This window comes from Alosa alosa, chromosome 9 (genome assembly GCF_017589495.1).
Source record: "Alosa alosa isolate M-15738 ecotype Scorff River chromosome 9, AALO_Geno_1.1, whole genome shotgun sequence".
Classification (NCBI taxonomy): domain Eukaryota; kingdom Metazoa; phylum Chordata; class Actinopteri; order Clupeiformes; family Clupeidae; genus Alosa; species Alosa alosa.
In genome coordinates, this window is record NC_063197.1 from 26,801,982 (window position 1) to 26,810,937 (window position 8,956).

Sequence of the window (8,956 nt, forward strand, 5' to 3'; positions counted from 1 at the left end):
ATGTAAGCACTCGAGGGCCAGGGCTCTAGTTCCTGGGTCCTGGGTTGAGGCGAGACCGTTTTGGGACAGAGAACAGCTCTGCTTTAGAGTGTGCTGGCTGAAGCCCTCTCTCACCCCAGCTAAGACCGGGTTAATGTGTCCCCGGTGGGCCCTTCAAGGCTCCATTTTAGACCCTCAATTACGCCCATTGTAAACGGGTTATTTCTGGGGGGAAAGGGATAATCCAAAGAAAAACTATATTTGTGGTGAAAGCCTTCATCCTATGAAGTTTTCCTTTTTTCCCCCTTTTTAGAAGGCAGGCCCAGAACTAATAATAACATGGTCTTAGGAACCTTGGGTGTTGAAAATAACTCAGTGGTGATAGGTTGTGTGTGTGCGTTTGTGTGTGTGTGTGTGTGTGTGTGTGTGTGGAGGAGGGGTGAGGTACAAACCACTCAATAATATTTATTTAGTATTTATTTCCTCAGCTGCACTGAGAACATTAACCTTGACATACTGCAAGATTGCAAGTGTATAAAGCCTTTGTTGGATAAGAGGCTGTGGCCTTATGTGAGTGTTGATGCAAGCATTAAGTATTGACTTTTGAGAAGAACATCAACCCTTGGCTTTTTCAAGTCATATGTACAGTAAGGTGTAGATTTCTCCTGGTAACACACGTTCACAGCTTATGTGAAGGGTGTTTACTGCCACCACCGCCTTTCACATCAAAGTGAACTGTAAGCAGATCTGGTTTAGATGTACAGAGTGCATCTTGCTGGGATTAGAGGAGGCTAGATTGTTGTGGGTGAATCTTAATTAACGGCCTGGGTGCCTTTGTCCATTTCTAGGCCAATCTAAGATTATGTCGCCAATCGAAGATTATGTCACATCCTTGTAAGGATTTGGTGGTGAGTGTGTGTGTGTGTGTAGAGGGGTGTCCAAATAAAGTGTGTCAAAGTTGAACTAGCTTATCAAAGCGCAGCGGGGGGCACCCCTAAGGACCACAGCAAGACGTGGTGACAGAGATTGACTTTTCATTATCGCTTCGTCAAATTGATCTCTTCCTGATGTGGGAGTCAATTTGTTGGATTAATGAGCATCAAATGGCATGCCATTCTGAGACATGCTGCTTGTGTTGGTGTAGGAGGGTGTGTGTGTGTGTGTGGGGGGGTATTTCTCCCCTGCTCAGCAGCCCTGGATCACATAGCTTGTGTGGGGCTGAAATTAATAGCATCACAGTATGGTGGGATTAACACAACTTCGGTGACCTCTAAAATGCAGACACCGTCTACTACCATCAGAACTTCAAAAGTGAAGGTGAGGTTCATGTCCTTCTGAAACCAAGGAAATGATAGATACTTCATTGATGCCCAAGGGGAAATTCAAGGTCTCATAGCATACAGACATCACACACAACATGCACTTACAGCAGAAAAAGTAATATAAGTAGATAAAGTATATATTAGAAAAAAAAAGACATATAAAGACAGTAGAAGATTAAAAAAAATCTAAAATACTAAATAAAATTAAATCGAATATCTACATAGTGTGCTTAAGGATGATTAAGCATGAGGTGCTTGCAGTGACAGAGCAGGGACTGAGCCTGTGATTCTGTATGCATGGTAAGGTGCTCTATGAGAGTGAGTGTCATGGTGATGGTGCAAATAAGTCCAACAGTGCAAGAATAAAGTCTCTGATGGACCTTTTGGTCCCTAAATTAAAAGGGCTATCTGCTTAGAATGCCTAAACATTATTGCCTCTCATGCTAAAATGTGATGCTATCAGGTTCCCCTATGATCTCTCTCAGTCATTTAGATTTTTTTCTTCTTCAGCCATTTTTGTGGGGTGTTTAAGACCCCTTTATAACATTTATATGTAAACACCATGAAAGGCACAGAAAAACGAAATTACTGTAACATGATGGTGTCACATTGCACACCATTATTCTAGCTCCTGGGTTGAGGCGAGACCGTTTTGCACACTTGTTCACATAAACATATAGCCTAGTATATACTGTAGGCCTACATATTTATCCATCAGCTGCAATTCTTTCTGCTGATATATTGGTGTCGAGAGAAATGAACTTACAGTAGATTGAAATAAAAATGTAATGAGATAGGATGTATCAGGTGTGTTCAATAACTAAAAGTTGCCGATTTCTTACAGAAATTACTCCAAGACCATCCTAAAAAACGGCTGCTTTGATATCTTGGGGTTATCCTTCATTGTTGATATTAATTTTAAATATAAATCTGAGCTGCAAATCGGGGCTGAAAGATCCAGGCAAGTCAAGTCAAGTTTATTTATATAGCGCATTTCATACACAGAGGTCATTTGATGTGCATACTTTACATAAACAAAAGCAAACAGTAGCAAATAAAAGCAAAGGAACAGTCAAAGAATAGTTTAAAAGGTAAAGAAAAAAGGCAAAATCATAGTAAAGAATAATTAAAAAGTCAAAATGAAACACAGAAGGTAGAATAATTTAAAGGCAGATTCAGAATTTGTAACTCAGTGCAGTTAGCAGAAGGCATCTGAGAACAGTTTGGGGCCTTTTGATTTCTCCCGAAAGTTGGTCCCAGAGCTGAACCTAATAGCAGCTGAAAGCTGCTTCACCGTGTTTAGTTCTAACAACAGGTTTTTCTCCTGAGATCTGAGAGGCTGAGAAGGTGTACAGCTGAAGCATGTCTGATAGGTATTTAGGTCCTCCTCCGTTTACTGATTTTATAAACAAGCAGTAGTGCTACAGTAAAGTACATTTTGTGACTTACTAGAAGCCAGTGCAGGGACTTAAGAATTTGAGTAATGTGGTCAGTTCTTTTAGTTTTTGTGAGAACCCTATTGCTGCATTTTGTATCACCTGAAGCTGTTTGATATTTAGTTTTTTTTTAGGAAGGCCTGTGAAAAGACCATTTTGTCGACAGAGCTAAGAAAATGTGTCATCTGCATAGCTATGATATGAAATTTAATTATTTTTAATGATTTGTCCAAGTGGGAGCATATAGGTTGAATAATATGGCCCCAAGATCGACCCAATGGGGAACCACAGGTCAAGGACGTTGGTTGTTGAGGTACAGTTGCCTATGCCAACAAATAAGCTCCTTTCTTGTATGATTTAAGCTGATAACTATGCCTGTAAATCCAACCCAGTGTTCTAGTCTGTGTTGTAAAATATTGTGATCAACAGTGTCAAATGCTGCACTAGGACTGATGTTTTACCTGAATCTGTATGGAGGCGTAGGCTACTGAAAACCTTAACTACAGTGTTAACCACAGGTCTGCACGCCTCAGCAGAGTTCCATGCGTCAGTGCTGTTTTATATGTGTGTCCATGTCCAGCGTCAAGCATTCACCTTTGTAGGGTAATTCAATAACTCGTGGTGCAGCAGGCTAATTTACACCTGCCTTTGGGTGACAGTTAGTCAGTGCCATTTCAATATGTGCCTAAAAAGTCATGTTTATAGTCTCGAGAACAGCAGCGCCTGTACATCAGCAAGTATCTGTTTTCTTAAATTGAATTAAATGTGAAATTATCCAAACGGCTGTGTGACAACTGGCGAGATGTTAAGAATTAGCTTAATATCCAAGGCTAATGCCATGTTATCATGTAGCCTACTGAATGGTCTGGTCAGAAAGGCCATGCTTCCATCCATATCATTTGCCACCTAACTCAGTTTGTCATTGTAGGCTACTAACTTGGAAATAGACATAGTACAAAGCAGGTATATGCGTCAAAGGGGCCTTGCAAATCTAGACTACTGAGGCTGAGTCTAGTGTACGTTGCAGCTGAATGCAAATCACTCGCTGAAGCGTCAGAATAAATGAATTGAAATCGGCCACGTAGACAACCCCTGGAGCAACACTGCAGACACACAGGAGCCAGCAGCACCCAGAAAGATGGCTTCACAACATTGGCAACAGTTTAGTTTTAATTCAGATAGTTACATACGTACATTGTGAAACGAAATAAGATCTAGACTAGCCTACCCAATACAGATCGCACTATTTAATAAAACCACGGTGTAGCCTACTGAATTGTTCTTGTTTGAAACCGTACACTGTTAGACATTCCTCTGCTTAACAAGTTAACTGAGCTTGTGGATATTTTCGCAGTCTACTCGGGATCAAGTCATGGTTATGGGGAGCGTTTGTAGTCAGTAACTCACAAAATGGCCTTATGGTGACATCATCTGGTTTATCTATATATTGCACACTCGTACACGTTTCTCTAGAATAGGCTACAACTTAAACCTAACGCTCTATTACTCTAAGGGAATCATTGAAATACATATATGCATTATTTACAAATACGAAGGTACATTTCCTCAGCAACAGACCACATAAATAGAAAATAGGCACGGCAACATTATCATCCATCTTTACCAACATTGGAGCCCCACAGGGCTGTGTTCTCAGTCCCTTTCTATAACACCCTCTACACAAATGGCTGCAACCCATCACCTCTCACCACTTACTATAAATATGCTGATGACATTGCCATAATATGATCACTTAACGAAAATAACTCCATCACAGCTTATCAAGACTCAATTCCACAGTTGTCACAATGGTGTCTGGACTATTACTTTCAACTAAATAAGACAAAAGAGCTGGTCATTCAACGACTGAACTGGACAACTAAACAACACCAACAACATCCTTGGTCAACCAGTCAAGCAGGTCAGCAGTTTTGAAAACTGAAACCTCTGTTCAGTTAAAAAAAAAAAAAAATGTTGACAACTCTAATATGATAAGATCTGTGTGACTGGCAACCATGTTGATCATAGTGAGTGTTGCGTCCTCAGTTCCTCTGTGCATGGGTTATATAAACATACTGTAATGGATATAGCTGCTGACTTATGGATGAAGTAAGATGACAACTGACAGCTCTCTCCATGCACTTGGTCAGAACAGGGCTACAGGGCGGAAGTCATTCAGCTCTTGGCACCGGCCTGATAATGGATGCCTTCTATATGTCAGGCACGGTGCAGTAAAAATGGGAATCTTCCAAATTACCGGTGTAAATAAAATGGATGAATGCCACCAGGATCTCGTAGTCTCTTGTGCATATTTGTTCAAAAATAGAGAAGTGTGTTGCTAAACCACTTTTTTTTTAAACCTTCCAGCTTCAAAATACAAAATACATTCTCAAAACTTTTGACAACCTCTGAAGAACTGAACAATGGCTCAAAACCAAACAATGTCTTCAGATCCACAAAGCAGTCAAAATTAAAACACGACTGAGTAGTCATAGTACACTACAGCAAAAAATGGAAAACACAGTGTTCAGGGCATTTTTTTTATTTTTTATTAGAATTTTTTCATTGTGTACATGTCTGGATGATCACAGTTCTTTCTAAATGATCCACATCCATTGGATGGCATTTATGCAATTGGAGCTAAAGCCACCATATTGTTCTGCCTGTCAAAGATAGTGTAAAACTGTCTGATGAAAACGTCACCCAGGATCCAGAGCTGGTCAGTACCTCCATTACCAAAGCCAGTGGTACAACTGCTGTATCCCTGTAAAACACATATCATGGTGCTCATGTAAGTGAAAGCTTAGGACGACATTTATTCCACCACTAACTATAATATGCTCATAGCTTTGTGTGCACCCACCTGAGACACATAGGCAGACGCTGGGATGGAGTGAAAGCCTGTCCGTTGATGTTGAATTCGGGAAGGTGATGTTGAAGGGCGGGCATGCTCTGGATGTCATCACAGGATACCGCTGCCTATAAGTTAGACACACCTGAGTTAAAACAATTCTTTGTTTTTTTTTTTTTTCCTCAATCAATCAATAAAAGTCAAATTCAGATTTCTTAAATACTTACATCACCATACGAGACAGTGGTGGCACCAACCCCGGCATTCATGTTGCTGATGTCACTGGAAGGTCCAACAATGAGGGAGGTTCCAGTGTCAACAATGGCCTGACATCCACCAGTACAAGCAACAGCATTTCCATTGATGGTGACACTGTAATGGCGCAACAAGATGATGTCATATGGGAAAAGCAGATTGATATGTGTCTCATCGTATGCCTCTGGTTGTGGATTGGACCTGTTTAATACCTGTCCATCTGGATCTGCCAGTAGGTCTCTGAGGTCAGAGGAACCCAGGTGAGGCTGCTGGTGTAGTATGAAGAGTCAGTCTCACCAAACAGCACCTCACTGCCTGACTCGCTGTCCCTGAAGCAACAACAGACAAGAAATTTAGCTCATCCGTCAGTCACTTGTATAAGTAAGTATAAGTATATATACAGTACTCTTTTGATCCTGTGAGGGAAATTTGGTCTCTGCATTTATCCCATTCCGTGAATTAATGAAACACACTCAGCACACACTAATCCCGGTGCAGTGAGCTGCCTGCAACAACAGCAGTGGGGGAGCAGTGAGGGGTTAGGTGCCTTGCTCAAGGGCACTTCAGCTGTGCCTACTGGTCGGGGTTCGAACCGGCAACCCTCCGGTTACAAGTCCGAAGCGCAAACCAGTAGGCCAGGCTGCCTCCAACTTGCACCTTTTTAACCTCCATTAGTTAAAAAAAGAAAATTTTGGACTTTCGAGGGTTGTAACATGGCAGACTCACCCACTCAGATAGACAGAGAATAGGGCCTGGGAGACCAGACCCTGACTCATCATGTTGTCGAAGACGGGGGTGGCTCCAGAGGCAGCAATGGCAGGGAAGGCAAGACCCAGGATACCATCCGCCACCATGGTCTCCAAGAACGCGGCCTCTGTTTCACTCAGGCCAAAGATCTGGTTGCTCACAGTGATTCCGCCCACCTTGAAGAATAGAAGTCACAAGGTCTAAATGCTGTCTAATGAAGACATCTCATTCAGGTGCAGTAACCACTATATGTTTACATGGGCTCAGGGTGAAATACCAAAGAAAAGACATCTGGCCTATCAGCACTGATTTTTCTACTACAATTCTGACTGCTTAATCAGAACAGTTTAATTGATCCATAATGACCTCCAGGGTGTCATAACCCAGAACTCCAGTCATGCTGCCAGTCCCGTACGCGATCTGAAGACTCTGTTGAGTGGCCTGGTAGGTGCTGGAACTCTGAGGGTTGAACTGCTGATGGTTACCTGAAAGAGTGGGGCATTTTAGTCCCTGCAGACAGCAGGTAATCCATTTTAATGAAGAGTATGCTGGATATAGTTAAGGGCCTAAACCATCGTTTCCCAACCATGTGGGGTCGCCTGAAATTAAAATGGGGTCGCCTGAGATACTGGGTATCTTACAATTGACCAGTACATTACATTAAAATATACATACATTAAATATAAAATATTAAAAACCTAATGATATCCAAGTTAAGTAACTAATTGGATCCTTCATTACAATCTGGCTACATAAAAATAAACTTAGACAACCCGTATCAGATGTTTGATTGATGTAATCATGCTTGATTAACGTTCCAAACAAAGTAGCAAAACATCCAGATGTTCAAAGCTAGCCAAATTTGCTTGCGAGGGAAAATCAAAGTACTGGTCTCGACTGGATGTTACAACAAAGATGTTGTGAATGATGGGGGTCACCTACGTTTTGTGACATCAAAATAGGGTTACTTGCCAAAAAAGGTTAGGAACCCCTGGCCTAAACTATGTCACTGCCAGCCGTACTCACTGCAAGCGGCGCTACTGCAGTACACAGAGGGCACCCACAGGTTAGAGGAGCCAGTGTCAAAAATAACTTTGAAGGACTGGGGGGGAGTTCCCAGGGAGATGACACCATAGTAAGACAGCTGAAATTAAGAAAAAGAATACAGTTGTTAATTAACATGAAGTTAATCAAAACATTATGGATGCACAAAAACTGTGAATTTGCAGAGTGACAGTTAAAGCTGCAGTTGGCAAGATTTTTTTGATCATATTCACTGAAACCGACACTATGCTCCGACAGAACAATATAAATCAGCCGGTTTTAGAAAAAAAACACACTTCTACCTCCACCTAGAGCCTGTTATTTGTTTTGCAAAATTCCACAGCTCCCGGTTCTTCTGGTCCAATCAGAGCAGGGCTGCGTGAGATCTGACTGTCAATCACAGTCTGGTGCAGTCTGGTGTGCACTGACGAGCATGAACTCGTTGAGGGGATGCTCTGTGGTAGTCGCGGAGAGAGAAGTCCCCTCAATCTGTCAGATTTGCCTACTGCAGCTTTAAAATCTACTTCATACAGATTTCAATTCCTTTATTTGTTCTTGTGCTAATAAGAACAAAAGATATCTATCCAGCTAGCTGAACTGGCAGTATATTCTTCTTGTTACCACTCTAGAATCCTTCACTTACATCAGCATCATTGGTCATGCCCTCAACGCCATTCTGTGCCTGGAACTTGACCATGGGCTGGTAAGGGAAGCTGTTCCTGTACTCCTCCCAAAGACCCTTTTCCTGCAGCGCCTGCCGAGCTGTCTTACCCTTGATCAGGGGCACCCTGACACACACACACACACACACACACACACACACACACACACACACACAAAGAAGGAATTAGGTAGGAACACACATATTTGTGGAGTCAAGAAAAGACGACCCAATAGGTGTCTATATGAGACTCACCGAATACACTCGGAGAAAGCCACCAGGGCACACAGAACAAAAGTCCACTTCATCATGCTTACTCAGGTGAGGTTGAACGCAGTAAAAAAGCATACTCCAACCCTGCCATTTATACTCACAGTATGATAAGCAATGTGATAAGAAGCTGATAGATTGGTAATCACTCATTGAAACAGTGAGCATGCACATGAATTGCAGAATTATTCAATATCTTTTCTGTAAATATTTTCCATGGGGCAACTTTTTTGGCTCTTACACCTAATGGAGACATTTTGAAATGAGGTCTTAGGTGCTCTTAGTTATTTGAATGTACGTGTAATCATGAATCAATAGAGCAGATTCTTCATGATAATTATGTGTACCTGAAAAGCTAAATTACTTAGAAAATAAATGGTCTATTATGCAT

The 8,956-nt window shown here is 41.7% G+C and overlaps 1 pseudogene; it reads right to left on the reverse strand.

The window, feature by feature from the left end:
* Positions 1-5,315: 5,315 nt before the first annotated feature.
* On the reverse strand, positions 5,316-8,606 carry LOC125300438 (annotated as a pseudogene).
* Between the last annotated feature and the right edge of the window lie 350 nt (positions 8,607-8,956).